Raw genomic sequence first — 27,736 nt, 5'->3', positions numbered from 1 at the left:
TATATTATAGGTTGAATAATAATAAATTTCCACTTTTGTAGGTAAAAAATGGTTAAATATTAGAAATTTCATGTGACTCAACCTATAAAACATATGATTTTGAGAGTCTGACAAAATTATTCTTCCTTATCAAAGCCTGATTTTCTTTTTTCTTTCTTTTTTTTTAAAGAAAACATTTTTAATCTTACAGTAGAGTATACCTTGAAAAGTACAGTAGTACCAGCTACATCATCGCTGCTTTTACACTTGCCTCCAGACATCCTGGGCTTGAGATAAAGATATTGTACTCTATACAATACTGTACAGTAAAGTACACAAAAGCACAACCACTTGTAGAGGATGCATGCACGTGACCTCCCTTTAGAACTTAAAAATCTCAGTTTGAATGCCAAAGTTAAACAATTATTCTTTGTACTATGTAATTGCTACTCTGCCCTATCCTGAGGAGTAACCCTCAGTCTCAGAGCCTATACTTAATGGCAAAAGGAAATTCAAGGGAGAAATAAAAATAAAACTAAATTGCTGAGATTAGAAATTATATCAGAGGGTGTTTCAAAACATTATTTTTCTACCACTACAAAAATTCAGGTCAGAAACTGATGTGATAGTTCTAAGTTTTCATTGAGAGAGTGATATGATAGCACTAATGCACCTATATTTTATCAGGAAGAATTGATGCTAAAATTTATTTCTGAGCTAATTTAGTTGAAGTTTGTATTGTGTTTTGGGAAAGTGAAAGATGAGACAAGAATGGTAATGTAGTTTTAAGAATACTATTCCATTATACTTCTGTAAATATTAAGATTAAGAAAACTTTTCATTATAAACTTTATTTCATTTAGTTCATGGTAAAAACCTGTAGATTTCTTCAGTTTTTAATGGGGAAACTGGTTTGGCCCAAGTTAAAGCGCTGTTAAGTTACATGACCAGGGGAGATGACTAGGCTTAGACTGTTAGTATGTTTTGAGTATTTCCCTCCTCAAAATAATCATCCGTCCTGGGAAAGAACCATAAAGTCGTGTGTCCCAGAGCTGAATAAGCTGTGAGATATGCATAGTCAGCGTGTATATAAGATGAGGCATCCTGTGGTGTGACTATTCTAAAGGAGAGCAAAATTATGGCATTAAACCACTCTGAGTTGTGATTCTCTTCTGAGAAAGCGCCAACCTTGAGTAGACAATAATCTCCTGCACTCCTTCACAACTATACTTCCTATTTATTACAACCCGCTTACCCAGTCTGCAGAGTTTTACACCGTTCCTATTGTGTCTAGAAAGGCAGAATGCTGAGGGTTACTGAATCAGATATCAGGCTTGTCACTTTATATTAATTCAACTGGTTATGAAAGGGCTAAGAATTCTTAAAAATTTTCTTGGTTGTGCCATTTAGAGAAGTGTCACCACCATACCAAAGATTCTTGGTGATTTCATTGTTCATGTTGTGTCTACTAGTTTTAGCTGCTGGTGGTATACTTAATGGAAACTTAAAACCTCTTGAAATAAAATTGAGGTAAAATTTTTAATTACTTGAAATAGTTGATTAAGTCAGTTTAAGGTAAAAAAGTGAAATAGTTGTCAGACTTTAACATCTATCTGTATCAGTCTCTTAAGAAAGAAAATAGTTAAAATGTGTTGTCATATACCTAAAAATACTGATACACTGAATTATAATGGCTAAAAAATTATAATATGCACAAAATTTTTTCAATGTAAATTTCTTGGGATAAATTAATAATCTAAATCTGAGGTCTCAAGTTAGGTAAAATACTTCAATTTGTTCTAAAAGAGAAAATTTGAAAAAAAATTTGCCTTTAAATGAATTATTTTTATTTATTTATTTTTGTTGCTTTAAAAGAATTAAAATGACTGCAAACTTGTGGGCTAGTTGGACTTTGTTCTTGGTATGATTCCTCTTGTAAGTCGTAGCTCAGACATTTCCAAATTCAAAAGGAATGGCACATTAAAATAAAAAGGCAGTGGTAGGGCTTCTCAGTAGTAAAACGATGTGATTTTTTCCAAAACTACTACATCCCTTAGGATGGCTATTATGAAATCAAAGAAGAAACACCCCTAAAATCTGAGAAACTATTACACCAAATGTTGGCAAGGGTATGGAGGGAGAAATTGGAACCTTTGCACATTGCCTAGTGAGAATGGAAGATGGTGCAGTTTCTGTGCAAAATACTAGGGCAATTCCTCAAAAAGTGAAATATTAAATTACCAAAGAGCCAAAATGAGGAAACAACCCTAATGTCTATGGACAGATGAATGGCTAAACAAAATGTGGTGTATACATACAATGGAATATTACTCAGTTTTAAAAAGGAAGGAAATTGACAACATGTTATGATATGGATGAATCTTGAAGATACAGTATTATGCTTAGTGAAATAAGCCAGGCACAAAAGAACAAATATTGTATGATTGCATTGTAGGAGGTACCTAAATTAGTCAAATTTGTAGAGACAGAAAATGGAATAGTTGTTACTGAGGGCTAGGGGAGAGGAGTTATTGTTTAGTGGGTACAGAGTTTCAGTTTGGGATGAGGGGAAAGTTCTGGTGATAGACAGTGGTGATGATGGTTGTATAACAATGTGACAGTATGTAATGCCACCAAATTGTACATATGAAAATGGTTAAAATGGTGAATTTTGTGTTTTGTATATTTTACCACAATAAAAAAAGATGGTATTTTTGATCATGTAAATCTAGCTCTCCCCTAGCAAAATAGCTGCTTTCTACCTACACTTATATTTGCTCTCACATATTATCTCTCTCCCATTGGCTAGTGAAATAAATTACTTAATTTTTGTGGTCCTCAGTTTTCTCTTCCATCAAATGGAGAAGAGAAATTGGGCAATCTGTAGCTCTAGCTGTTATTATTAACAGCTCGAGCTGTTATTATCACCTTGGATGATTAGATGGAAAATATTAAGTCATTACTCTATTTAAAATAGACTATGCTTTTGGTTTACTTTTTTGCATTCCAATTCTCTTAGGAAAGCTTTACAGACTGTGAGTTTACTTTTCCTTGTCTCTTGTTCCTTTTGATGGCCATAAGCAGACTGTTTTACTAAGGTTAATTAATATCTTGGCAAATGTCTTAAATGTAAAATATTGATAGAAAAGTACAATTTTCATCATAGAACTACATTTCTATCATATAAGCTTGACATGAAAGCATAATATCTGCATTATCATTACCTGTTCATGGCAGAAAACTGAAAAATTATTTATTAATAAAATGCAAAACTTGTTTTTATTTTCTAAATTAAAATTCATCATTGTATGATATAAACAGCAGAAATGAAAGGAATAGTCATTGATATAATATTGAATCTTTCCTCAAGTGCTATATAAAATTACATATCTCTCAGTTGCATGTACAGGGAAATTGAGGCATAGAAGATATAATTTAATAGGTTAATAGGAGAGGGTTAGAAAGTAGTTTCTTTGTTAAACTTGATAGCTTGGATTTTTTGCCTCTTGGGATAGTCGTATTCTAAGCAAGTGCACTGGTCAGGATAGACTTGGTTAGGCTACAGCAACAATTAAACCTGGAAATTTCAGTAGTTTAAAACATGAAAATTTATCTTTCACTCATACAAAATCTGTTGTGAGTCCAGTGGTTCTGCAGGCAGCTCCTCCCCAGCAGAGTCTCAGGGATCCAGGACGTTTGCATCTTGTGACGCCACCATCGCAACACGAGTCTTGCAGTTCTCCCAGGCAGAGAACAAAAGAGCTGGGGGGAAGGTGTGCAGGGGCATTTTGCTGTATCTGTCTGGGACTTGACATATGTTACTTAAGCTCATAATCCATTGACAAGAGAAAATGATATTGACCCTACGTAACTGCACAGAGGCTAGGAGTGATACAACTGTATTCAGTGAGCATTAAATATCTCTGCCAAAATGAGGTTCTTGGGTCTGAGCTGTTCCAAGTGGTCTGAACTGATGCTGTCCTGAGAATTGAGACCACACGATGTAAGATAGTGCCAAAATAGCTGCTACATTAGTTTTCTATTGCTGCTGTAATGAATTACCACAAATGCAGCTTAAACAACATGCATTTACTCTCTTACAATTCTGTAGGTCAGAAGTCCAACATAAATCTCACCAGGCTAAAATCAAGACGATGGCAGGACTACATTCCTTCTGGATGCTTTAGATCCATTTCTTGCCTTTTCCATTTTCCAGAGTCTGCCCACATTCCTTGGCTCCTGGTTTCCTTCCTCTGTCTCTACCCTCAAAGCGGTAATGTTGCATTTCTCCCTTCACTCCTCATGATCACAGCTTCTGACCACAGCCAGGCAAGGTTCTCCACTTTTAAGGACTCTTGCGATCACATTAGGTCCACTTGGATAATCCGGGATGCTCTCCCCATCTCAGGGTCCTTAACATTAAATTCATCTGCAAAGTCTCTTTTTCTACGTAAGGTAACATATTCATAGGTTCCAGGGTTTAGGATGAGGGCATTTAGGTGGGGGTCATTATTCTACCTATAATAGCTACTGTTTATCATGATGAAATTCACTCATTTACATTTGATATTAATAACTAGTTGTCTCCTTAGAACAAAACAGGTTTCTTTTTTGTTGGCATTGTTTATTTATATTTTTTGCTCCTTTTTTTGTGAGGGTTCTGATACTCTATTTCTTAATTGAAAATATAGTTGATGTACAATATTGTGTTAGTTTCAGATGTACTACGTAGTGATTTGACACTTGCATGTATTATGAAATGATCTCCAGGATAAGTCTAGTAACTATGTGTCCCTATACAAAGTTATTACAATATTATTGACCATATTCCTATGCTGTATGTTACATCCTCATACAAAACAGTTTTCAATAGAAGTTTCTGTTTCTTTGGATTTTATTTCTTTTAGAAATTATTGGTTTATAATTTGGTCACATAAGACCAAACTTGAGATCAAATTTTTAGCATTTCTGTTTGTAGTGGACAGCTATTTTTTTGTCTGTTTCTGTCAGGTAGTCCTATTCTTAGCAATACTATTCCAATTTTGTTTGGGTAATCTCCCGTTTTTGCTCTCAGGCTATATGACTTGGGTGCAGCTGACCTTACTCAAGGCTCCACTGGTGCCCGTATGAACCAAGCATGCCTATCCACAACTTGACATCACCCAATCACAATGATTCATTCAAATAATTCCAAGACAGTGAACTGCAGAACTTAGGTGAGATTGCTGTAAGAGTTCTTATCCCACTGGGGTTGCAAAGAGTGTACAGTGTAAGTGTGGAACCGCTGGTGTCCTTCTCAATCTAGCAAGGGAAAGAACATGCCTAAGAATGAACTCACTGTGGAGGAAAGCAGGGCTGGAAGACAAGAGACAGAGTCCTGGCTCCCACTGACATTATTCAAGCATCTAGAACTAGTCATGCCTCAGATGTTTATTACAGAAGTCTATACATCCTCTTTTTTGTTTAAGCAAGTTTAATTTGTGTTCCTGACATTTGCAATCACATAAGACTCGACTGATAGGGGCGATAAAGTTAAATAGAGGTAATAAGTTCACATGCTCTAGAACAACCTCAGGTAAGTAAGATTTTTGACCCACACACTGGAATCAATCACTGAAGCACTAGGCTACTTCATTGGCTTGACCTGCCCAGAATAACTGGTGTCATCATTTATAAAAATACCGCTGCTGATTACCCAGTAGATTATTCCCTCTGTGATGTCACATAAACTCAGAGAATTGTCTATAGCTATGGCAGGCAGCAATCTGTGCAGGGTGTTGAATGCTCTGCTGAAGACCAGTCCAACAATGGATACATCACTTGACTTTCACTGCCAATTATGATATATGTTTCATGAATGCATACAGATAGGAGGTATGTGAAAACCGGGAGTGATGATATAGTGAGGAACATTTGTGAAAGTTAATTGAAGAACATTTAATAAACTGTTTGAATGAGGACAGGAAGTTTTTTTTTTTAACAAGCATGCTGTGACTGTCAGGACCGAGATCCAAGAATGCAAAAAACTGTTTTATAGCTTCTGCTGTTATGTTCTCTTTAGATTATTTAGTTATTATTGTTAAAGATTTATATTCCTCAACAATTATTCTCTTATATATACAATTTATTCATCATTTTGGGATCCCCTAGTAATAAAATTTGAAAGGTCTTATTAAAATAGCAGAACACAAAATATAATATTTTGATCATAAAAATATGTATGTGTATAAATATATTTATGTAGAAAGAGAGCTGATATGAAAAAACGTTTTGTTGGGGCAATAAGATGGGTAATTTTTAATCTTGCTTAAAATTTTGGTTAATATTATTAATAAAATATTTGTTAGGTGCTATATTTTTGGTAGAGATAACCAGCTTATGTGTAAGAATGTTTGTCAAACTATGATCTGATTATGTGGATGTATGTAGCAGTTTGATTGTGGGTCATTGACTTAAAGTAGACTATTGTTAATTTTCAAGCATTTTTCCCCTGACTTCTGTTTCCCAAGGGTCAGAATTAACATAGTCTTGGGAAACTGTCCTAGTTTTGCCTCTTAAATTCCCTAATGACTTCTAGCAGCTGCAGAAGAGGTGACATAAAGATATATTGTATTGATTCCTTTGTTCAGCCATCAAACAAGGACAAAGCTTTGGGAATCAGTTCTTGGACTGCTTGCTTACAGCTCTTTGGTGCACTTAGAGAGACAGGCCATAAGCTTCCCCCAAGTTCTGAGAGACTGAAAGTAGCCACCTGCCATATTAGAGTTGCTGCATTTCTAACTTGAATTTTTTTCTGAACTGAAGAAAATTAAGCAGAAGAGTTTTCCAGAAATATTTGTTAGCAAGTCTGATTTTTCAGAGGCTGCTGGTCCTCCCTCATCACAAAACCCGGAAGGCTCTCAATCAGTGGCTGAAAATACAAGTTCCTACATGGGCCAGTCAGGTAAATGTGAGTGAGTGAAGGGGGCTAGCAAGGATTGTGGTGAACTCTGGCACTCAAACCCCATGGAAAGGAGGCGGCCACACAGCTGGAGCCATTTCTCACTGTGCATGAAACCAGCCCTGTGCACAAAAACCCCAAAAATCTGAAAATTGCTTGGAAGCTTGTTAAACCTGTGAATTCCGGGGCCACCCCAGATATTCCAATTCATCTGATCTGGGGTAGGCTCAGGATTCTGAATTTGTGTCTCTCATCCAGAGTAATTTTGATACAGACGATCCCAGCATCATGCTTTAAAAAAACACTCTTAAAAGATAGTGAATGAATGATCGGACAGAACTTTTCAGGCTTTAACTGGTAGCTGGTGAAAGGGATCAGAAAATGTCACCCCCAAATATGCTGCTTTGGCTTATTGATTATTTTGAGCTGAAGGAAACTGAGAAACAGCAGATGCAAGAAGGGCTCTCTACCCTTCCCCTTTCTGCCTAAAAGCAAAGCATAAATTTCCCATGAGAAAGGTGCCCTCCCTGTACCATTCTTATCACTGGAGACAGGGAGTTGATGCTGAGATGAATCTGTACCAACAAACCTTAATAAATGACCCTTATGTTCCATTAATTTCCCCCATATGTTTACCTTCCATCAATTTATCAACTCTAAAAAGCCCAACCCTTTTGTTCAAATGGTATATAAGCTCTCAGGCCTAGCCAGTTCTTTGAGGTTTTCACTTCTTTCCTATAAAGCTCCTGTGTCATGTAAAAATATTAACATCAAATACATGTGTATGCTTTTTTTCCTGTTAATTTGTCCTTTGAAGGTTTAATTTGCAGGCTCCAGGAGCTAAACATAAGAGTATAGAGCAAAAGCTTTTCCTTCCCTATACTAGTATTCACCTCTCTGAGGAGTAAATTATCTGCCAGCTCCCTGACCACCTTATCTAAACCATTTAAGACCATTATCTATATGTGGCGCAACACTGAGGCTCCAAATCCCTGGGCAAGATGTGTGTGAGGAGAGAGGTTGGGGAAAACGGAAGGTTTTTTGGTTTTGCTGGACTAAGGCTAGAGATGGTGCCTGGTTAGTGCTGCTTACTTGAGACTTTGGCCTTAGAGCAGGAATGTGCTCCAAGGACCTTTATAAAAAGAATACCTTGAGGGAATTTCACAGATTTTATCCTGCCCACCCTGATACTCTCATTTGCACCTCATTTCACTTGACATGTTTTCATGTTGAGAAAACAAGGATACTCATTTCTCCTTTGACTCTCTGTGGTTGACCAACTGGTCCTGAATGTAGACTAGTTAGTTGGTTTGACAAAGCTTACAAATATGACAATAAGGAAATGATAAAAAATAGAACAAAATCAAGGGCCAAAATAGGAAGGAAGAGCATGATCTGGGCTATGGTAGGTAGGTCAGTAAGGGACTAAGTTAAAATAGGGTTGGGATGTTGCAATAGCTGCAGGGTGGTGGGGTTTGAGGTGAGCCAGTAGCAATGCATGGAATGGGGACAGATAAAGGAAAAGAAGGCCTGACCGATTTGGAGCATAGAGGAAGATACTTGGAGGTCATGTTCTTCCCCCAAGCTTTCCCAGCAGCAGAAAAACAACCTTCTTCTCTTCTCTCAGTCCTTCAGTAATTATTTAACTATTTTTGGTTTAATTTTAATTGTGTCTGCTTTTCATATCTAAATAATAACTCTTCAATTTTCTTTATTAATTTTCAAGCTATTTATATTTGTTCACTTTTCTAATCAGTCAAATTCATAGGGAATATAATTTACGAGATGCCCATTACCTCACATACATATTTTTGTCATTAGCAAAAACTCTTACTAATCAGTAGTAAAAATACAAATGGGAGATAGTCTTGATAATAACCTCCTAAGCATTCCTTCTTTGGCCTAGGTTTATCCAAAATAAGTGCAGAACACTGATGATTATTCATGCCGTCATGATTTTTGGATTGATTGATTTTTGCCATTTGAATCAGAATTCTTTTTCATGTCATTACCTAGCAATATTATGATTTAACAAAGCAGTTTAATTTCTTGAGGAATATTTCAATGAAATAACATGGAATGAGTTTCCTTACCTAAGCTTCATGGAAGAAAGGAACACAGTTTTTTTGTTAACTGCAAGTAGATGCTCAATTTTATTGTGGGGAATACGACTGATTATAATTTAAGCCATGTCTCATTGTTTAGACTATTTTACATTTCTGCTTAAAAAGTAATTTCTAAATACTTAAACTTTTTTAAAACCAAATTGTGTTTTCTCTGGGGAAAACAAGATTTATTCTGAACCCAGAATTTAAAGTCTTTTTCCTCAAATCAGTCCTTTTCCAGAAGAGACTATTATTTAGTAAGACTTGAGCCACAAAGTAATATCAACTTTATATAGCACTGCTTTAATTAAAAAAATGATCTTAAAGAAAACCTAATTGAATATAAGAGTTTGGGCCACCCCTCTTACTTGTTAGTTAATCCTGTAGGAAGCCAGGCAATTCTGTCCATGAGGTCATGGCTCAGGAACCTTGTCAATTTATCTGAGTCATAGGTGCATTTGTGAGAATGTTTTATAATATTTAATGTGTTTTTTTTCTTTTGTTTTCCTGAGTCCAAAAATCCTTTGATCTAGTCTACTGTAAGCATTTGTCTGACTCAGGAGAAACTGGAATTTGTTACAAAAAATTCGCAACAGGCTATAATCAGTGTTTGACCTTCAAAATTGGGTCATGCAAGCAAACCACTTGTGGCTGACAGTATTTTCCCGAGATGGCCACAGCAGTAGGTCCTGTCCCACATGCTCTCTGAAATGTGAACCGGCCACACCCCATCAAGAGATGGAATCTAATTCCTCTCTCCTTGAATCTGAACTGGCCTCAGTGACTCTTACAACTAATAGAATACACATAATTCCGTTGTGCTTATACATCTGAGTTTAGGATGTCGCATTTCTAAAAGGAAGAGACACCTTCAAGAAAAAGAAGGAAAGGAGCACTCGTGATGCAGGAGTTTTCAGATGATTTTTTTCAACAAAATCTTACAACACTATTCCAGTTTTAGAGCAATGAAGAAACCAAGGCACAGCCAAATACTAGATTAGCAGAGCTGGGGGATTTGGATCCCTGTTTTTCTGTTTCTCTCCACTCTCCACTCTTTCTCCTGAGACCTAGATCTTCAAGGCAAATGTTAAAATGTCTCTGACACATAATGGATATACCTGCATGTTATCCTAAACATCTGTGGATGCAGGTGCTTTTTGGAACTGCTGGGGAGTTTTCGCTGGCGATCCAAAGCCATTACTTAAATGTCAGTGGAAACATGAACTTGAGGGTAACCATCAAGGAGCTCTGCCATCCCACACGGAGTTCAGAGCCCCTGCCCCTTTTATGCCTGTTGCCGTTCTATGGGACATCCATACATCCAGGGTGTTTGGGTAAATATTCAAAGATAAACATGCAGGTTGTTTTGAGAATTTTCTATATTTAAAAAGATACTACAAATTAGGGAGTCTGGCCCTGCAAGATCAAGATCAGGCCTGAGTCTTTAACCTGAGTTCCTGCAAGCTCACAAATGAGCAGAGAGCAGATGCTCTGCCGAGTGATTGGGGTTGAAGGGACAGCAGTTGAAGGCTCCTTTTTCTCATTGATCCTTTTTCTCATTCTGTGTGAGTGTGCGTGTGCGTGCGCGTGCACGTGTGTTTTGTGTGAACAACTTTTACGTTTATGTCTGCCAGCTGAGAGGCTGTGTTTATGTCCTTTAAGTTCAGGAACAGGCCCTCGTCTTGTTGGCACTGCAGCTTTATGACTAAGCCAGCATCCCTGTCATCCCAGAAACTCTCTCTCCGAAAATTTCCTCTCCTGCAAACATGTGTGTCCTGACGGGGCCCGGTCAGCAGCCTCAGCGCAGGGCCTGTTTTTCTGCTTCTGAAGGTGCCTTAACCTTTCCACCACTCTCCTTGCATACCTTCCTCCCCTCAGGCAAAGGTCTGTTTAGAGTGGTTCTTTGTGGCTCTCTCTTCACCTATGTATTAAACATTTCTTTTGTTTTATTGGAAAGAAGTCCCTCTATGCCCCCAAAATGCAGAACAGAGAAATAAAGACATAATTCCTAACTTTTACTCTGGAGCTTAAAATGATCAGCATTCTATAACTTTTGGAAGCAAATTTCAAAACATGTCTGTGACTCATTCCTCATTCATAAACTTTGTATTTTCTTCCTAAGAAGCTAGTTGACTCTAAGGAACCCACTCTCTTTTATCACTGCCCTGGAATCCAGAACAGGCGCCACAAAGAAAGCAAAACTGAGGTCAGGGACCCCTGCTCACAGTGAAAATCTCTCCTCGTTAGATATGACCCATGTGCCCTAGAGCCACAAGGATTATTAGAAAACCATAATTCTGTCCTAAGTACTGAACTGCTACAGATTTACCCTGGAACCATTTCAGTCAGAGTGACCTCCATCTTTCTACCTTCCCTGCCCGACCCTGTCAGCAGGATGGAGAGCGTTGTGCAGAGGTGGGAATAGCCTCCCCTAGAAGACCGGTCCTTCCATATCCTGGGTATTTCATAGGGTCAAACAAGCTTCTTGCTTGCTGGACTGTGTTCAAGCCCATCTCCCGTCTCTCTATCCTACTTGCCCCTTGTTCCTCTACCTCCTCATTCCTGCAAAACAGGCTACTTATTGCTGCCTAAAGTAGGGCGTGATTTCAGGGTTTTTTTCCCCCTTAAATTACTGCATGTATAAACAAACTGTTACATAGGGAACTCAGAATCAAGTAACTTAAGTCAGCTCTCCTCTACTAACTGATACTTGGACTATATTAGGAACTCTTTCAGGCCATTAAAATATTCTCTAACATGTTTTTAAGCTATCCAGTTCCGAAATTCCTGTGTTAATGATAAAGTTGGAAGTTAACTCTTGTAACTCATTACTGTTCTACTACCCAGTACGTTAAGCTTCTCCTTTGATATCAGGGAGGGTCTTTTTTTATTTTATTTTATTTTATTGGAGCATAGGTGATTTACAATGTTGTGTTAGTTTCAGGTGTACAGCAAAGTGATTCAGTTATACATATACATATATTCATTCTTTTTTAGATTCTTTTCTCATATAGGTTATCACAGAATATTGAGTAGAGTTCCCTATGCTATATGGTAGGTCCTTGTTGGTTATCTATCTTATATATAGTAGTGTGTGTATGTTCATCCCAAGCTCCTGATTTATCCCCCCTCCCACGTTTCCCCTTTGGTAACCATACGTTTGTTTTCAAAGTCTGTGGGTCTGTTTCTCTTTTGTGAATAGGGAGGGTCTTAATTACTAGATAGAATCCTATCAATTAATTACTTCTGCAGCACATTAGCTTGTGCTCTATTGTAATAAAATTTACTTTTGAAGTAAAATACATTAAATATTTTCACATTCTCAAATGATTTTTTTAAAAAAGTACTTTCATAAAGTAGAACACCCATTCTAAGGTAAAGTTTTGCAAGGTAAAAAGGGAATGAGAAAATTCTCCAAAGGCTAAGTCCTAGGAGAAAAACTGAAAAAAGAAAACGCTATATATGCCTTTTTTCTAAAACTGTATTGTTCCGTATATACAGAAGTTTTGTTTCCGTAGATAATATTAAAAATCCTCAAGACCTTACCTCTTGCTATAAGAGTGGCCTAATGATATATGCCTGCTTTTACATTAAGAATTGCTCTATTGTAAGCACTCATAACCTGAGAGCCTTAACTTTCACATTCAGAACTATTCTACTGGGAATTCAGCTCAATGCTTTGATGAAGTTTTTCTTCTTCCTCTTCTTTATCTTCTGTAATGTGGTGTTATTTCTGCAGTTTCCATATGGATTGATTGTGGACAGACATATTCCTTTTCTGCAATCTCTTCCCTCTAAGAAATGAATTTTTTGTTTGTGTGTTTTTTTGTTTTTTGTTTTTTACTTTTTTTGGACTTAATATAGAATTTTTCTCTTTAAAATTTGTTTAAATAAGGTAAGCTTAAATGGCTTCTGATATAATATAGCACATGAGACCCAGTTCAATTAGGTGGAAACAAATAATGGTCATATGTGAGGGAACTACTGTGTAAAAGTGTTTGTTTGATTATATCAGACATCTGCTTAAAAGGTGTAGAAGATAAAGTATAAAACCTTGAAAGAACACAAGTTTTAGGGAAGAAACAAAAAAGAAGTTGACTTGAAGTTTCAAACTAAAGTTATAAAATCTTCTGGTAGACTTTGTTCATAAAGGAAAACTTTTTTCAATTTGAATTGAATCTTTTTTTTCAATTCAGAGAAACCATTCTTTGGAAAGAAGAGCAGTAGAGTGGGTAGGTGATATTGTATATTAGTAACCTAGTCACTGTGGTAAAAGCATTCAGATTGAGCAATTACATTTAGGTAGTTACATTTAGAGCCTTCATACTGCACCAGTCATGATGTCTCTTTGTTTTTTTATTTTCCCCCATAAACCACAAGGCAGAGAACACAGAAAAAGAACGAAAAGAATCAGGGACCACAGGAAACTTCTGTTCTGTGAATGAAGCGGAACAGAGTACCATGCTTAAGATCTAGAGCTTAAGATCAGGATAGAAGAAGTGAAAGTCTAATGAGTAAATGTAATAAATCACCTGTGATATCATCAGAAATGCAAATTCCTGCATCTCAACACAGATATACTAAATCAGAACGTCTTTAGAAAGGACCTAGGAATTTAAATTCCACTAATTCTCCAGGTGACTTTTTAGTATATTAACATTTGAAATCCAAATAAAGCCAATTTAGAGATTTTTATTTAAAAAAAAATCATACAGAGCCAATTGCCTGATAATAATTAGGCCTTATGCTAAGAATACATTTGTAACCTAAGATCAAGCTAAGTAGCTACTGATAATCAGTAATATTTTGTCTGAGGTGGCACGGCTTTTTACCTAAATGTTTCATTTCTTATAAATCTTGCTCTAGATTGTATTTTTGTGTTTATTCATCTTTTAAGAAGTAGTTAACAAACTAATACTCATTAAAGACTTTCTCAAATGGGAGAGCCATAGTTGACTAGGACATCTGGGTTCTGGAGCTAGCTTCAGTCTCTTGGATCTCTCTGGGCTTTGGTTTTTCTCTTCTGTCAAATACCGTTTAGACTAAATCAGGAGCTGTGAAGTTAAGGACCGTGGGTAGAGTTGGCCTGGCTAACCTATAGGGAGAGACGGGAGATGGGGCTACTGGAAAGGGGGCTGGCACTGTTCAGCTCTAACCAAAAGTTGCCAGGAAAGAATTCAGACTCAGGATTGCCTGAGTGTCCAACTTTTCAAGAGAAGCTGGAAATCCTGCTTGTAATAAGAAATCTGATTGTTAAATGGTTGCAACCAGTGCAAAATATCTAACATATAGCACGGGCCAATACTTTAAAGAACAATTAAAACACTTTGGTTGGCTAGATTTAGCCTGTAGGCTAATTTGTGGCCTTGTTAAGATCCTTTCTAGTTCCCAAATCCTGTATATCCTCTACGTTTCACAGCTCTCCAGTTCTATATTACCATATTGTCAACTCTAGGCACCTGGAGACAACATAAGTAGTAACTAAGAGGAGCTAGTTACAGGGTATTTCCTTATAGACTTAATTCTGCTTCAGTGTAGGACATTCATATTAGTTTCAAAGGGACAATACTAAGAAGATATTTAGCAGAGCAGATGCCTGGCTGTAGAAACTTAAATTGTCCATCCTCATTGAACATGTCATGGCTAATGACTGTGTCCATATAAGTGAGTTAAGATTAGACAGGACTAAAGGATCTGAGCGATCAGATTGCCTGTAGTTTTTAAGTCTGTCCTGTGAGTTGTAGGGCCTATGTTTCCATGTCATGTACATATACAGTAAAGATAGCTAATTAGGACAAATAAACGTTTCTGCTGTCTCACTCTTTTACAAATCATAAAGCCTTCAGGAATCTTTCTTTACCTCTCTGTATAATTCATTCGATCTTTGAAGGTTTGGATTTTTTCCAACTTAAATGTTAAGTAAATCTAATGCAATTTTGTTGAATTAAAAAAAATAGACCATTAAATCAAAACTACAATGAGGTATCACCTTATACTGGTCAGAATGGCCACCATCAAAAAGTCTACAAATAATAAATGCTGGAGAGGGTGTGGAGAAAAGGGAAGCCTCCTACATTGTTGGTGGGAATGTAAACTGGTGCAGCCACTATGGAGAACAGTATGGAGAGTCCTTAAAAAAATAAAAATAGAGTTACCATGTGATGCTGAAATCCTACTCCTGAGCATATAACTGGAAAAGATGAAAACTCTAGTTCAAAAAGATACATTCACCCCAATGTTCACAGCAGCACTAGTCACAATAGCCAAGACAGGGAAGCAACCTAAATGTACATTATCATATGAGTGAATAAAGAAGATGTGGTATATATATATATAATGGAATATAATTTAGCCATAAAAAATGAAATAATGCCATTTGCAGCAACATGGACGACGTAGATATTATCATACTGAGTGAAGTAAGTCAGGCAAAGAAAGACAAATATCATGTGATATCACTTATATGTGGAAACTAAAAACATAATACAAATCAACTTACTTACAAAACAGAAACAGACTCACAGACATAGAAAACAAACTTATGATTACCAAAGGGAAAAGGGAAGGGGGAGGGATAAATTAGGATTATGGAATTAAGAGATGCATACCACTATATATAAAATAGATAAACAACAAGGGTTTACTGTATAGCACAGGGAACTATATTCAATATCTTGTAACAATCTATAGTGGAAAAGGATCTGAAGCTGTACACCTGACACTAACACAATATTGTAAATCAACTATAGTTAAATTTTAAAAAATAGACCATTGTATAATTGCCAAAACCTACTTTCGCATACATATCTGCAACATTGACACCCCATTCCCACACATATTTAAGTATAAAAGCTTAAGTTCAGAAAGATTCCTTCAGTTGTATTTAGAGGTGTTATCCCAAAGTTATTAGATTTCTACCCCTTGTGTTGAACTATCCTTTGCTATATTGAAGTCCTGGAAAATTTTAGAAGTTCCATTCAGCATTTTATACAGTACTGACTGACTCACTTGATATTTCCAGATTACTAAAGGCCTGAGTATTTATAGAAGGGTCACCACGCCCTCTGTTCACTCTTTTTTTGAGAAGAGATTTACTGACTGGGGAATCTCTAAAGGTATGTTGAAGACACACTTGGATTGAGATGGGCATCCTTGTTCTGCCCTGAACCCAGGATTTTGGGTAATAAGATCTGGCATTTGTTGATTCTCTCTGTGCCAGATTCTTTATGTACATTATTCATAATCTTACAACCACCCTGCAAAGTAGCTATTCCCATATTACAGCTGAGGAAATTGAGGCTCAGAGATAGTAAGGGACTTGTCTGAATGACCAAACTGGGATCCGAACCTAATTCTGCATGGTTCCAATGTCCATATTTTGTCCATTACTTCCTGGTGCCTCCCAGTATTGCAGAGTGGAGAGAGGGTTTTCTGGGCCCCAGTTTTCTCATCTGTAAAACATGGGAGTTGGACAGTATGATCACTGAAGTCTGTTTTACTTTTAACATCCTATACTGATATTTTAGGGCTTTCTGTTACAGAGAATATGACTCATTCCTAGGCAAAACCCACTTTGAATGTTTTCAGATACCTCAGATCCTGGCTGAGATTTTCAAACAGGATGTTGACAGATATACTTAATATTAATCTTGTCTCTTGTGGTATTGGGATTCCTGCCAATTCTTTGTCACTCAAAACAATGGAGCGCATTATTTTCTGTTCTATTTTCACGTAAACCTACTCTAGACTCTTTCTCTTCCTTACCCTGAGCTGTGGATTTATATTTAACCAGACTCTTGACTTTTTAAATCTTTATTTGCACATTTGTACAACTATAATACAGATTTCTAAGTCTTTTTAAAAAATCCACAGTACTCTAGGTTCTCTTTAGAACATCATGTAAAACAGTACCACATAAAACTGGACAATAATAAGATGATGTCAGAGGATCACATTGCTAGTTGCCAAGTGAACTATTAGAGTTAGTGAAGACAAAATTTAAATTCTCTCCATATTACCTATGTATCTGAAATCTACACACACACTTGCAAGTACTTCTATTTATTATGGAAGTACATTTTGAATTCACGTAGATTAAGGTATTTGGAAGTCTAAGCTGCATCTCAACTAATATCAGCATCTTAGATACTAAACCAATTTTTGTACAAGTTGGAAATGACTACATCTGTACTTTTCTCTACTGCTAGTTCTATCCAGGAATTAATCTTTCTAATGATTAGATTTACATAGTAACAAAACAGAACAATGACAACAACAAAAAACAGCCCCTTAATTATCTCAGGATTGTCTAGCTTTTCTTTTGAGATAGTGAGGTTCTATGATATTTATTCTTTAGCTTAGGGGCTTCCTCCATTGCTCCAAAAAATGTAATGGCATCAGATAATTGTACAACTTAATTCTGAAAAAAAGAATGCAAATTAAAAATCTTCAAATAATAATTATTGTAACCAACATTCTTTATAGCCTCTTGCCTATAAATCATCATCATTCCTGATGTTGATTCTCTGCTGAAAACCAACATTTATTGACAGTTTTCTTTATGCAAGGCAACAATACTGGATACTGTTGGAAGACACAAATATGCTAAAGATGTAATGCATGCCCTTAAGGAGCTTATGGTATAATAGGGAAGAGATGGACAAAAATTGTTAAATAAGCTAAAAGATGATATACACCATTAAAAGAGCACAAATAAGTGCTTAAGGGGTTCTGAAGAGCTGGGCATTTCACCTTGGACTTGAAGGTCAGGAAACATTTAGACATTTAGGGGAGGATGTTCCAGAAACAGAAACAAAACAAAGATCTTCATGACTTTTATCATTTGGTCCATTCTTTTTGAATTTTCTTTTGCATCCACCCCATCTCATGCATATCTCTCAACATGGTTAACACTCGTATTTATCATTTAAGACCCAATGGGGGTCTCATCCATCAAGAATCCTCCTCCATCCAGGAGATTATGAATTCTAATTCAGTTTGATTGGGATAAATGAATATCCTTCTCAAGTTTTCTCCATTTTATTAAATTAATCTCCTGCCACTTCTTTTCAAGAGTTGGAATCCCAGGACTCATCTTTGTTACCTTCATCTCCTTCCTTCACCCCCACATCCAGTTTATCACCATGTCTCACTAATTCTTTTTCCAAAATAAAGATTAAGTCAATTTTAGATTAAGAAAAGGTATATGCATATACATATGACACACAATACAATGGAATAGTGTTCAGTTATAAAAAGAAATGAAATTTTAATATATGCTGCAGCATGGGTGGACTTCAAAAACATTGTGTTTAGTGAAATAAGCCAGAAACAGAGGGCTAAATATGATTCCACTTATATGAAGTACCTATAATGGACAAATTCATAAAGACAGAAAGTAGAATAGAGATTACCAGGGTCTGGAAGGAAGGGGGAGTTATTGTTCAATGGGTACAGAATTTTTGTTGGAGATGATGAAAAAATTTTGGATATCAATAGTGGTGATGGTTATACAACATTGTGAATATGTTAAATACCACTGAACTGTATACCTACAAATGGTTAAAATGATAAATACTCTGTTATGTGTATTATACTACAGTAACACTTTTAAATTAAATCCATTTTCTCCAATTCTACTTCTGTGGTCCATACCACCACTTCCTCTCACCTGGACTATTGAAATACTACATTTGATCTAGTCCCTGCCCTTCTTTACACACTCATCCCCTGCACTTTCCCCTTCATTTACTTACTTCACTTCAGGGATATTAGATTTGTTACTATTGTGAACAAACATCAAACTGTTTCCCTGAAATAGCTTTATACTTGCTATTTCCTTTTGGAGTGTGCTTGTCCTCTTCCTCTCTATATGCTTGACTACTACTCATAATTCATGTTTCAGTTGAAATGTCATCTCCTTCTTAAAGAGGCTTTTGCTGATCTACCTCATCAAAATGTTCTCTACCGTACTCCAACTTTTATTTTATATCATAAAATTCTGTGTAGTTTCTTCACTGCACTTATCCCAATTTGTAACTTTTCTTTTTACCGATTTATTTATCTTGAGTAATGGGGTAAATGGTGGTGCCACAGCCTAAGATGGGAGAAGATAGTGTAAGACCATCTTTGAAGCATGGTTAGGTTGGAAGAGAAAATGCAAAGTTAACCTGCAAACAGATGAATCTGGAGTTAAAGGGAGAGAGTTGGACTGGAGATACAAATTTAGGAATTATTAGATGATAGGTGATATTTAAGGCCATGAGAATGAATGAGACAATCCAGGGAAAAACTGAAAATTGAGAGAAAGAGGGGGCTCTGGACTAGGTCTAGAAAGTCTTCAGAGGTTCTATAAAGTAGAATTCAACACATTAGAGAAGTAACCAATAAGGAAGAAGAAAAACTAGGACTCTGTGGTTTGACATAGCCAAGAGTGGAAATGTGTCAGGAAAAAAGCAGTGATCATCTGTGTTGTGTGATGCTATGAATTGAAGTAAGATGAACACAGGAAAGTTTACATTGGGTCTGACATCATGAAGATAGTTGGGGACCTTGGTTAGAGTACTTTCAGTGGAATACCATCATCTAAATGGGGTTGGAGAAACAAGATTGAGGTGGATTAAACAGCAAATTGGAGGGTGGTGAGGAAGTCAAGACAGTCTGGAGCTGTTTACTTTAGAATAAGAGTGGGAAAATGGTACTGAGTGATGAGGAATCAAAGAAGTTTTTGCAGGGATGTGAGCTACCAACATGTTCCCATGCAGATAGGAATGAGCTAGTAAAGAGTATATGATGCAAGTGTGAGGTAGGATAAATAAGTGACGTACCTAAGAAGGTGAGAACCATGGGGTCTGGAGCACTAGTAGCAGGATAGAACCTTGAATGAGAGGAGGGACACTTTCTCCACTGGTAACAGAAGGCAATCAGAAGAACACAGGTGACCACATGAAGCAAGAATTAAATTCCATCAGTAGTGGAAAGGTGAGAGTCTCCATTTGATGATCCGCATGTTCTCAGTGAGTTACAGGTGAGGTCATCAGCTGGGTGTAAGTGTGGAGCAGGAGAGGGAAATTTGAGAAGAGACAGGAGGGTACAGAATAGTTGTCTAGGAGAGTGAGAAAGCAACTTACTGGAAAAAAAATCACAGCTGTTCTGCTGGGAAAAGTTTCATGCTCATCTGAGGTCTGTAGTCATACAAACAAAGTAAAACCAATCAGGCAGGTTTTGTTATTTTGTCAGCAGATATGAAGAATAGAGATAGAGGGTTTCTATCAGATATTTTGTCAGGCAAGTGATGGAGAGAGGGAATATAAGTAGGTAAAAGGAGGTTTTAAGAAATAAATCTACAAAGATATGTTGAGGCCAGTTCATGGAGAACTCTGAATGTCAGGCTAAAATATATGACCTTTATTTCACAAACAATGAGAAGCCATTAAAGTATTTCTCACTATGAAAGTGACATTACCAAAACTATATTCTTGCATAATTAACCTGCCTTTAATGTAAGGCACTGAGATGGTTACAGAATAGAACCAACAAGAATATTTGTGAAGGACCAGGGGTTAGATAATCAAGATCTAAATGAAAGTAAGCAACAGTTGACTTGAACCAGACCACTGAAGGTTAAATTCTTAAGAGATCTTGGTATCTTTTGGAACTAAACCAACTTGATGGGAATATCAGGTTACAGGGGAGAGAATCCTACAAGCTGGACAGGGATTAGGCAGGATATTACTTAAAGCAGCTGGCAACAGCTGTACATCAGGAGACATATTGATTAATCACAGAATGAGAACTTAAGAGTCACCTTGAGTATTGGAACCAAATAAATAATCATTAAACTGTTGGTCATTGATAGGGCCAGTGGAGGTCAGGAAGAGTTCAGGAAGTGGTATGCATGATGGGCGGGGTCAGAAGGCATAGACTACAGCCAACACAAGGATGCCGGGTGCTGGCCCAAAGTGCTAAATAGGGCCGGGAGGCCAGCCAGTTTAGAGAGTAGAATAGAAAGGACTTTGGATCTAATGTTCAGTTTAGTTTTTAATGTTCAGTTTAGTTTTTCAGGATTGGCCAGTTTAATGATAATGCTCGGATCTGAACCCTGAGTCCTAGATTTTATGCCATCTAAATATATGTATTTACCATAGTATGAGTTGAAATGGTGAAGTGAAAAGTCATAAAATAACATAGTTGGAGATAAATCAATACCAGCTTGTTACAATACAGTATAGAAGAATCAGTAATACTTTAAATCAATCCTAGGATTTGATAATCTCCTTCTACCAGGGACCCAGCATCTGTGCTAGTGGTCCTACAGATATTACTGGCAATCTGAAAGTACAATCTGTTCCCTGGTAAATCTGCCACACAGGTTGGCTTTAAATTTTTAATTTTATAAGCAAACTTTATCCAATGCCTAGGAGTTCATAACCATATTAGGCAACAGAACACTAGGACAGAATTCCATTAAGTTTTATTCAATGTCCATCCATCCAATATTTCATGACCATTAAGTATCAGGCACTGTGCTAGACTGTGGATACAAAGAAAAAGTAATATACCATCTCTGTTTCTCTTCAAGGAAACTCTAGGTCTGTTAGTAAAGAAAGATAAAGAGATATTTATACAATAGATGTTATGACTGTGGTATGCACAAGGCTTATGGATGCATAATTCATGGAAAGGCTAGTGAGTGGGTGGGGAAATGGTAGTGGTCATGGAAGTGGTTGCAAAAGACTTTCTGAAGAAGGACCAGGAGACACGAAGGGGACAGGGTTGGGAGAGGGGTAAAGGGTTAAGGCATCTTACAAAGAGGAAATAGCTGGGGCAAAGCCTTCACAAACTGAGCAGAGTGGCACTTTGGGGGAAATTTCTAGTAGTTACACATGGTTATAACATTTCAGTTAGCCCTGGGTGGACGGTGGTGATCAGAGTCAGACCCCCAGCCACACTGCCCAGCTAAGCCAAGAGTTTCATGGAAGAGGCATTGAAAATCTAACTTAAAACAGCTGTGGCGAGAAGAAGTTGCTGCTGCAGGTGACCTGGCTTTAGGAAGACCAGTTCTCGAGGCTGGGGAGTCTAAGATGAAAAGTGCTGGCTAAGTCAGTTCCTGTATAAACTCCATGAAGCCAGACATTTTGGACTGCTTTTTACTACTGAAATCCATGGATCTAGATTAGTTCCTGGTTCATAATTTTCAGAAGGACTGGAGAAGAGCAGAGATGAGAATGACTTTCAGAATTACAACAGCTTGGAAATCTTGAACAGAAGCCAGTCTGACAGGTAGAAAGTTTTGCTTTTACCATTTGGTTTGGGATTCCATCTGTTTGTTTTTTATTTTTCCTTTTTTTTCTTCCTTTTCTTCTGAGCCATGTGACTGACAGGGTCTTGGTGCACACCCTGAGCCTCTGAGGTGGGAGAGCCGAGTCCAGGAATTGGACCACCAGAGACCTACCAGCTCCATGTAATATCAATCGGCAAGGGCTCTCCCAGAGATCTCTGTGTCAACACTAAGACCCAGCTCCACCCAAAGGCCAGCAAGCTCCAGTGCTGGACACCCCATGCCAAACAACTAGCAAGACAGGAACACAATTAGCAGAGAGGCTGCCTAAAGTTATACTAAGTTCACAGACACCAAAAACACACCACCATACGTGGCCCTGCCCACCAGAAGGATAAGATCCAGCCCCACCCACCAGAACACAGGCACCAGTCCCCTCCACCAGGAAGCCTACACAAGCCACTGAACCAACCTCACGCACTAGGGGCAGGCACCAAAAACAATGGGAACTATGCACCTGCAGCCTGTGAAAAGGAGACCCCAAACACAGTAAGTTGAACAAAATGAGAAGACAGAGAAATATGCAGCATATGAAGGAGCAAGGTAAAAACCCACCAGACCAAACAAATGAAGAGGAAACAGGCAGTCTACCTGAGAAGAATTCAGAGTAATGATAGTAAAGATGATCCAAAATCTTAGAAATAGAATGGAGAAAACACAAGAAATGTTTAACAAGGACCTAGAAGAACTAAAGAGCAAACAAACAATGATGAACAACACAATAAATGGAATTAAAAATTCTCTAGAAGGAATCAATAGCAGAATAACTGAGGCAGAAGAACAGATAAGGGACCTGGAAGATAAAATAGTGGAAATAACTACCTCAGAGAAGAATAAAGAAAAAAGAAGGAAAAGAATTGAGAGTCTCAGAGACCTCTGGGACAACATTAAATGCACCAACATTCGAATTATAGGGGTCCCAGAAGAAAAGAAAAAGAAACGGTCTGAGAAAATATTTGAAGAGATTATAGTTGAAAATTTCCCTAAAATGGGAAAGGAAATAGTCAATCAAGTCCAGGAAATGCAGAGAGTCCCATGCAGGATAAATCCAAGGAGAAACACGCCAAGACACATATTAATCAAACTGTCAAAAATTAAATACAAAGAAAATATATTAAAAGCAACAAGGGAAAAGCAACAAATAACAAACAAGGGAATCCCCATAAGGTTAACAACTGACCTTTCAGCAGAAACTCTGCAAGCCAGAAGGGAGTGGCAGGACATATTTAAAGAGATGAAAGGGAAAAAACTACAACCAAGATTACTCTACCCAGCAAGGATCTCATTCATTTTTGATGGAGAAATTAAAACCTTTCCAGAGAAGCAAAAGTTAAAGAATTCAACACCACCAAACAAGCTTTACAACAAATGCTAAAGGAACTTCTCTAGGCAGGAGACACAAGAAGGAAAAGACCTACAAAAACAAACCCAAAACAATTAAGAAAATGGTAATAGGAACATACATATTGATAATTACGTTAAATGTAAATGGATTAAAGGCTCTAAACAAAAGACACAGACTGGCTGAATGGATACAAAAACAAGACCCATATATATGCTGTCTACAAGAGACCCACTTCAGACCTAGGGACACATATAGAGTGAAAGTGAGGAGATGGAAAAGATATTCCATGCAAATGGAAATCAAAAGAAAGCTGGAGTAGCAATTCTCATATCAGACAAAATAGACTTTAAAATAAAAACTATTATGAGAGACAAAGAAGGACACTACATAATGATCAAGGGATCAATCCAAGAAGATACAACAATTGTAAATATTTATGCATGCAACATAGGAGCACCTCACTACATAATGCAAATGTTAACGGCCATAAAAGGGGAAATCGACAGTAGCACAATAATAGTGGAGGATTTTAACACCCCACTTTCACCAATAGACAGATCATTCACAATGAAAATAAATAGGGAAAAACAAGCTTTAAATGACACATTAGACCAGAAAGAATTAATTGATATTTATAGGACATTCCATAAAAAACAATGGAATACACTTTCTTCTGAAGTGCTCATGGAACATTCTCCAGGATAGATCATATCTTGGGTCACAAATCAAGCCTTGGTAAATTTAAGAAAATTGAAATCATCTCAAGTATCTTTTCCAACCACAATGATATGACACTAGATATCAATTACAGGAAAAAAAATTCTAAAAAATACAAACACATGGAGGCTAAACAATATGCTACTAAGTAACCAAGAGATCACTGAAGAAATCAAAGAGGAAATAAAAAAATATGTAGAAACAAATGACAATGAAAATATGATGACCCAAAACCTATGGGATGAAGCAAAACAGCTCTAAGAGGGAAGTTTATAGCAATAAAATCCTACCTCAAGAAACAAGAAAAATCTCAAACAACCTAACCTTACACCTAAAGCAATTAGAGAAAGAAGAATGACCAAAAAAAAAATCAAAGTTAGCAGAAGGAAAGAAATCATAAAGATCAGATCAGAAATAAATGAAAAAGAAATGAAGGAAACAATAGCAAAGATCAATAAAATTAAAAGCTGGGTCTTTGAGAAGATAAGCAAAATCATAAACCATTAGCCAGACTCATCAAAAAAAAAAAAAGAAGACTCAGATCAACAGACTTAGAAATGAAAAAGGAGAAGTAACAACTGACACTATAGAAATACAAAGAATCATGAGAGATTACTACAAGCAACTATGTGCCAATAAAATGGACAACCTGGAAGAAATGGACAAATTCTTAGAAAAGTACAAGCTTCCAAGACTGAACCAGGAAGAAATAGAAAATAAAAAAAGACCAATCACAAGCACTGAAATTGAAACTGTGATTAAAAATCGTCCAACAAACAAAAGCCCAGGACCAGATGGCTTCACAGGTGAATTCTATCAAACATTTAGAGAAGAGCTAACACCTATCCTTCTCAAACTCTTCCAAAATATAGCAGAGGGAGGAACACTCCCAAACTCATTCTACGAGGCCACCGTCACCCTGATACCAAAACCAGACGAAGATGTCACAAAGAAAGAATACTACAGGCCAGTATCAATGAGGAACATAGATGCGAAAATCCTCAACAAAATACTAGCAAACAGAATCCAACAGCACATTAAAAGGATCATACACCATGATCAAGTGGCGTTTATCCCAGGAATGCAAGGATTCTTCAATATATGCAAATCAATCAATTTGATAAACCATATTAACAAACTGAAGGAGAAAAACCATATAATCATCTCAATAGATGCAGAAAGAGCTTTTGACAAAATTCAACACCCATTTATGATAAAAACCCTCCAGAAGGTAGGCATAGAGGGAATTTACCTCAACATAATAAAGGCCATATATGTCAGACACACAGCCAACATCATTCTCAGTGGTGAAAAACTGAAACCATTTCCACTAAGATCAGGAACAAGACAAGGTTGCCCACTCGCACCACTGTTATTCAACATAGTTTTGGAAGTTTTAGCCATGGCAATCAGAGAAGAATAAGAAATAAAAGGAATCCAAATCGGAAAAGAAGATGTAAAGTTGTCACTGTTTGCAGATGACATTATACTGTCACTGTTTACAGATGACATGATACATATACATAGAGATTCCTAAAGATGCTACCAGAACACTACTAGAGCTAATCAATGAATTTGGTAAAGTAGCAGGATACAAAATTAATGCACAGAAATCTCTTGTATTCCTATATACTAATGATGAAAAATCTGAAAGAGAAATTAAGGAAACTCTCCCATTTACCATCGCAACAAAAAGAAGAAAATACCTATGAATAAACCTACCTAAGGAGACAAAAGACCTGTATGCAGATAACTATAAGACACTGATTTAGGAAATTAAAGACAAGACAAACAGATGGAGAGATATACCATGTTCTTGGATTGGAAGAATCAACATTGTGAAATAACTATACTATTCAAAGCAATCTACAGATTCAGTGCAATCCCTATCAAACTACCAATGGCATCTTTCACAGAACTAGAAGAAAAAATTTCACAATTTGTATGGAAACACAAAAGACCCCGAATAGCCAAAGCAATCTTGAGAAAGAAAAACGGAGCTGGATGAATCAGGCTCCCTGACTTCAGACTATACTACAAAACTACAGTAATCAAGACAGTATGGTACTGGCACAAAAACAGAAATATAGATCAATGGAACAGGATAGAAAGCCCAGAGATAAACCCACGCACATATGGTCACCTTATCTTTGATAAAGGAAGCAAAAATATACAATGGAGAAAAGACAGCCTCTTCATTAAGTGGTGCTGGGAAAACTGGACAGCTATATGTAAAAAAATGAAATTAGAACACTCCATAACACCGTACACAAAAATAAACTCAAAATGGATTAAAGCGCTAAATGTTAGGCTGGATATTATAAAATTCTTAGAGGAAATCATAGGCAGAACACTCTTTGACATAAATCACAGCAAGATCCTTTTGACCCACCTCCTAGAGAAATGGAAATTTAAAAAAATTAACAAATGGGACCTAATGAAACTTAAAAGCTTTTGCACAGCAAAGGAAACCATAAACAAGACCAAAAGACAACCCTCAGATTGGGAGAAAATATTTGCAAACAAAGCAACTGACAAAGGATTAATCTCCAAAATTTACAAGCAGCTCATGTAGCTCAATATTAAAAAAACAAACAACCCAATCCAAAAATGGGCAGAAGACCTAAATAGACATTTCTCCAAAGAAGATATACAGATTGCCGACAAACACATGAAAGGATGCTCAACATCACTAATCATTAGAGAAATTCAAATCAAAACTACAATGAGGTATCACCTCATACTTGTCAGAATGACCATCATCAAAAAATCTACAAACAATAAATGCTGCAGAGGGTGTGGAGAAAAGGGAACCCTTTTGCACTGTTGGTGGGAATGTAAATTGATACAGCCACTATGCAGAACAGTATGGAGGCTCCTTAAGAAACTAAAAATAGAACTATCATATGACCCAGCAATCCCACTACTGTGCATATGTCCTGAGGAAACCATAATTCAAAAAGAGTCATGTACCACAATGTTCATTGCAGCACTATTTACAATAGCCCGGACATGGAAGCAACCTAAATGTCCATCAACGGATGAACGTGTAAAGCAGATGTGACACATATGTACAATGGAATATTACTCAGCCATAAAAAGAAACGAAATTGACTTATTTGTAGTGAGGTAGATGGACCTAGTCTGTCATAGAGTGGAGTAAGTCAGAAAGAGAAAAACAAATACCGTATGCTAACACATATATATGGATTCTAAAGAAAAATAATAGTTCTGATGAACCTAGGGGCAGGAGAGGAATAAAGACACAGACGTAGAGAATGGCCTTGAGGAGATGGGGAGGGGGAAGGGTA

General features: G+C 36.9%; 2 long non-coding RNA genes across 3 annotated transcripts in view; one reads left to right on the top strand and one right to left on the bottom strand.

The window, feature by feature from the left end:
- The window catches only part of LOC309623671, a 386,864-nt gene that overhangs the window by 8,689 nt on the left and 350,439 nt on the right, over positions 1 to 27,736 (top strand). The gene's annotated exons all lie outside the window — the stretch shown is intronic.
- The window catches only part of LOC309623678, a 423,847-nt gene continuing 408,956 nt past the window's right edge, over positions 12,846 to 27,736 (bottom strand). Inside the window, exon 2 of the long non-coding RNA XR_014241457.1 lies at positions 12,846 to 26,705. This is a non-coding gene — a long non-coding RNA (uncharacterized lncRNA). The remainder of the gene's footprint in view (positions 26,706 to 27,736) is intronic.

Source organism: Balaenoptera borealis, assembly GCF_965194805.1.
Source record: "Balaenoptera borealis genome assembly, chromosome: 2".
Taxonomy (NCBI): Eukaryota; Metazoa; Chordata; class Mammalia; order Artiodactyla; family Balaenopteridae; genus Balaenoptera; species Balaenoptera borealis.
The sequence above is the reverse complement of the archived record's forward strand: the minus strand, read 5'-3'. Positions and strand labels throughout refer to the sequence as shown.